This window comes from Lipotes vexillifer, unplaced genomic scaffold (assembly GCF_000442215.2).
Source record: "Lipotes vexillifer unplaced genomic scaffold, Lipotes_vexillifer_v1.1 scaffold1192, whole genome shotgun sequence".
NCBI lineage: Eukaryota > Metazoa > Chordata > Mammalia > Artiodactyla > Lipotidae > Lipotes > Lipotes vexillifer.
The window spans coordinates 617,626-623,677 of NW_006778701.1; positions in this window are offsets into that span (position 1 = coordinate 617,626).

The window sequence follows — 6,052 nt, forward strand, 5'->3', positions numbered from 1 at the left end:
ATAACTGGAAGTTTATAACATGATGCTTAAATGTGGAAGAAAGAAAATGGACTTTTCTGAAATAAATTAATTTGGATTGTTCTTAGAATTACTAAGATTTTTAAAGTATTTTGTATAATGACCTATTAATAATTGTCTGGACTCAGATCTTATGCTTTTATGCAATTCAAAGAGATAACATTCAGTATTCTTCACTTGACCATAAAATATAACAAAAAGGATGAGTGGAATGTAGAACATCTCTTAATGTTCATACAGGGAAGGTACCTGTACTTTTATCCATTTATTATAGGTATGTCCTAATAAGACAAAAGTAGACTTTAATGCATGCATCAGATCAAATACCCTGTTAGAATTACACTCCATAAACTCTGACCACCAATTCTATTATTATATCTGTGTATTGTTTTAAAAATAGAGAGTTTTGGAAAACACAGTAGTAGGAAAAGATGCCTTCCTGTACCACCTGTTGTTTTTGGTAATGTTTTCCCTTTCATTAATCTAATACTCTGCTGCATTTATGTGGTCATGTACACCAGTAATTCTCAACCTTAGAGGAAAAGTAGAATTAAATGAGGAGTTTTAAAAATCTACCAATATGTGGTCCCATCCCAGATAATTTGATTAAATTGGGAAGAAACTGGCCTAGGTTCTGGTATTAAAAATTAAAAAAAAAAAAAAAGACCAAACAAAAACAAAACTCCCAAGTTGACCCTAATGTACACCCAGGTTTAAAAATCATTAATATATAGGACTAAGGTTGAGTGTAACTATTATTCTGCTATTTATCATTCTAAATAAAATCATATTAAATGTGCCTTGTGTTACATAGCAAATATTATTGTCCCATTGTCATTAAATAAAAAAGAGAAAAAAGGTGAAAAAACTATTTAGAGTAGTCAAAACATGGAAACAATCCAAGTATCCATCAACAGATGAAGGATTGGATAAAATAGGGAATATTATCCAGCCATAAAAAAGAGAAAATTTTGTCATTTGTGAAAACATGGATGAAACTGAGGGCAATATGCTAAATAAACTAAGTCAGGCATAGAAAGATAAATGTATAATCTTGCTTATACTTGAAAAGTAAAAAATCTGACCTCATAGGAACAGAGAGTAGATTGTTGATTGTGGGATGGGGAGGGAGAGGTGGGTGAAGGTGGTCAAAGGGTACTAATGTCTAAGTATAAGATGAGTAAGTTCTGGGGATCTAATGTACAGCATGGTGACTATAATTAATAGTACTGTATCATATTCTTGGAAATTACTAAGAGAGTAGATCTTAAATGTTCTCACAAGAAAAAAAAAGGTAACTGTGTGAGATGATAGATGTATTAACTAACTTTATGTGAGGGGGTAGATTTGTTAAATACCTTTATCGTGGTGATCATTTCACTATGTGTCTATCTATCTAAAATCATCATGTTGTACACCTTGAATTTATACAATTTATATGTAAGATATTTCAATGCAACTGGAAAATGAAAAAGTAAATTTTTTATAAGAGTTAAGCCTTGATAGGATGTAAAAGATTGGTATACATGCTTTTTTCCAACTGGATACCAGAATCTTGACTTTTATTGTGATGGCTTTAGTTTTAACTTGGTGGTTGTACTATTAACTTGGAGTTTACTAAATCTGAAAAACAGTGTTTTTTAACGTATGGCCCACACTGAGAAATGATGACCATATTAGACAATTATACATGCAAGAACACTGAATTCTATGTAATAGAATCCAATTTCTTTATCCTGAAGATATAGCAAATAAATAAATGCAGTTTAGTTATATCTCTTACTATTACTACAACAACAATAATAGGAAGAAATTCCCAGATATAGAGTGCTTACTTGACACCGAAATCGCTTATTAATCCAGTAAGTTAAATCTTTTAAGATACAGGATAGTCCTCTGATTTGGGTACTATTATTATTCCCATTTCTCAGAGGAGGAAGTTTCCACAGTTGTAAATAGTCAAGCTTGGATTAGAAGCCCACCAGTCTGGGTTCAGGGTCTTTATTTATATTTCCTATGTTGCTCTGCCTTATATTTAATATTTATTCTAAATGTATGTGGTCTCTTTAATAATCTTGTGTTATGGAAAATGAAACTGAGATTCAGGGAGATTAAGTAATTTTCCTAAATTGAGCAGCTAATAAGTGGCAGAGTTGAGACAATGTATACGTGACTCTAAATTCCATTACACTTTTCTACCTTACCAGAGATTATTATGTTTATCTGCTTGTAAATGCACATTAAAGATTCAATCATGTTCAATACATTTTCTAAATGTAACAACTTCATGATAAAATTTCTTCTATGACATAGTTCTTTGATTAAAGATACACAAATTCTTTGTTTCTTTGGCCTTATGTTTATATGGTAAATACATTGAAAACTACTTTCGGTGACTTAAAAATTGGCAAAAATAATAATTTATGCATTTTTAAAAGCAAAACTGAAGTCAAATATTCTGAAGTCCAGTGTTCCTGAAGTCACTCCTTCATTATATATTCTTAATTTGGGCAAGGCAAAATTATTGAGTGTCAAATAACGTTTCTAATGTTTCTGGATTTAATTTATCATGGTAGAATTTTCTTAATTGTCAATGTGATAATACATGTAAAATTAGAAACATATGTTTAATTTGCTTTTGTGTCACTTTGTTTTCAAAGATAAATCTCTTTTACCTCTGGCATTAATTGATTGGTATAACAATTAATGTATGTTAGATAATAGGGTTCTCTGAGAATGTACTTTCTAAAAAAGGGATGCAGACTCATCTGAATTCCACATTGCTTTAAGTTATTATTTTTTCCCATAAGTATGATAGCAGACCTTGATACAAACAGTTCTCAACTCCAAGTTTATGAATGTGAAGTTAAACTATATAATACATACAGTGGAATACTACTCAGCCATAAAAAGAAACGGAGTTGAGTTATTTTTAGTGAGGTGGATGGACCTAGAGTGAAGTTAAGTCAGAAAGAGAAAAACAAATACCGTATGCTAACATATATATATGGAATCTAAAGGAAAATAGTTCTGATGAACCTAGAGGCAGGACAGGAATAAATACGCAGATGTAGAGAATGGACTTGAGGACATGGTGGAGGGAGAAGGGTAAGCTGGGATGAAGTGAGAGAGTAGCATTGACATATATATGTTACCAAATATAAAATAGATAGCTAGTGGGAAGCAGCCGCAAAGTACAGAGAGATCAGCTTGGTGCTTTGTGACCACCTAGAGGGGTGGGATAGGGAGGGTGGGAGGGAGACGCAAGAAGGAGGGGATATGGGGGTATATGTATACATATAGCTGATCCACTTTGTTATGCAGCAGAAACTAACACAACATTGTAAGGCAATTATACTCCAATAAAGATGTTCAAAAAAATAAAAAGCATATATTGTTGAATATAATAAGTTCTTAATGTCTCTTGAATCTTCCCACTTTCCATATTTTTACCTGGGTTCAGGCTACCACATTACCACCTACCTGGATTATTATAGTAACCTACAAATGAATGTGTGCCTCAAGGAGAAACCTTTGAAGCCATGTCTCCATGAATTAGCCAAAGTGAGTTTTTGTCAAATTTAATGACCATGTTTTTCCCTCAGTTAAAACCATTGGTCTCAGGGCTTCCCTGGTGGCTCAGTGGTTGAGAGTCCACCTGCCGATGCAGGGAACACGGGTTCGTGCCCCGGTCCGGGGAGATCCCACATGCCGTGGAGTGGCTGGGCCCGTGAGCCATGGCCGCTGAGCCTGCGCGTCCGGAGCCTGTGCTCCGCAACGGGAGAGGCCACAACAGTGAGAGGCCCGTGTACCGCAAAAAAAAAAAAAAAAAAAAAAAGGCAAGGATATTAAATATGTGGGAGAATCACATACATTGCAAAAGTATCCTCTCTAAATGCCAATAATATCAACACTGGGAAACACTGTGCAGTGAAATATAAAGAAGCATATATAAGGTAATAGATATAGACTCTTTAGGACAAATTAGTGTAATGTAATGAGAGAAATCAAATGTTTGTTTATTTTTTATATACTGCATTTCCAATGCTGTGATGCTCAAGGTTTAATTGTTATTATTCCATCTGAGTGATTTGTACCCATTTAAAGGTGAAAAAATACATGAAGCGTAAAGACTAGATAATCATTTGAAAAGTATTCTGTCTAGGTATAAATGCAGCTCTGTTATTCGAGTGTATGAGGTGACCATGGAAAAGGTTGGTGATGGAGAGAAGAGATCATATTTCAGCTTTTAAAGAACTGATATACTGAATAGAGGAGTAAAGAAAGATTGGATATGAAAGAAAAGATAGAGGAGAGAAACAGGAAAGAGAACATACTCTAAAATTTTGGTAATGTGAAAGAACCCATGGGCTTCAGTTTAAAAGATAGGTACTTTCAAGTACTTTTAATAGGTTAAAGATATATGCAAGATTCAAAAAAGTCTACTTGATTTATTGATTATAAAATGCTTTGCACAGAGTAAGTATTCCAAAAATTTGTCAAATTGATTTTCACTGGCAAGCCTGAAGAGGGCAGTTTTATGACAGTAAAAGCGCAACTATAAAGTGAAGGATTAAAGCAGAAACTCATCCAAGAAATTTGGTGATGGGAATATTTTGAAACAATGGGTGGTGACTTAAGAAAGTGAGAGGGTATGAGGTAATACATTTTTGTTTACTAAGGTTTGGATTTAAAGTTGTAAATCTTCAGTTAACAAATATCTATGGAGACCCTACCTGTTTCAGGCTCCTTGCAGGGCTGTGTATCACAAGCACATTTGTAATGGAGAAGCACATACATACACAGAAACATATATGTTCAGGGCTCCATAGAATTGCCTTCTTATTTATCTTTCAAATCCAGAAAGCATCATGCTGAAAACTATCTGCTCTAGTTCTATGAATATTATAGCACTTTTGGTAATCTAATGTGCTCTCCAGAAATCGCACCTGCCTTCTAGCAATAGTGTTTCCAGGATTGATAGAGAAGAAAAATATACTGCCTTGTTTTATATCCTCCATTTTGTCATTTATGGGCCCCCTATAGTCCTAAAATATATGTCAGATAATTTTAGGTCGAGTAACTTATCTCTTAGAGGATAAGATGGAGGACTAAAACTGTAAACATTTTTTTTGGTTCAAACATCCCTAGTTATTTACCATACTTTTATGTTGCATTACTTCACTAGACCTTCTGTAAAACAAAACATCCAGACCCTGGAGAAGTCAGAAACAGCAAGCAATGATTGAGGAATTAAATACAATGAGAAGAGAAAAGGCCAGCCAACTCTCTTGCTACAATTTCCCAAGCAAGTGTCCTAGCTTTGTAGACTGGGAGGATTTTAATTGGAAAAGAGTTGGAAGTTTTGACATTATTCTGGAGTTTATTAATTACTGAAATATGAATATGTATATGACTTTAAAAGACTGGAAAGGTTACAGAAACATTCTGTCATTTAATCCAGGGGCAAGAAAGGAGGAATCCAAAGTGAGGACATAAATCCTCAGTGGTAGGGAAAATAAAAAGGCGAGTTGTATTTGCACTCTACTGAGTCCAACTTATGTAATAAAACTGTTTTACAACTTAGGGCATCAAAGTGATCACTTTTCCAGAAGATACAATTCACCATAGTTATCAGAATTTGAGTGTTTATAATCACTAGATATTATCTTACTTTTATCAAACATTTTATATTAAGTTTAAAATCAAAACAGAGAATCAGGTTGAACAATTGACATATTTGGTGAAACTACATAGTTTTCAAAACTAACTAGGCGAAAATGGTGATGGGTTTAACTCAAATTATCATAGATAAAACATGATATGGAGAATTAAGTAGCAAGAAGGGATTAACTACAATGGACCATAAAAAATACAGGAATACAGGCAGCAGCTACTGTCTTCAGGGCTGAGGCACAACACCCAAGGAAGGAACAAATTTGCAAGACCCCCTTCCCCAGCTGCCAACCAGGCCTTGCTGCAGAGGGTACAACTCTGGCCCTGGATGGTTGAGAAGTTTGCAGAGGTGTCCCAG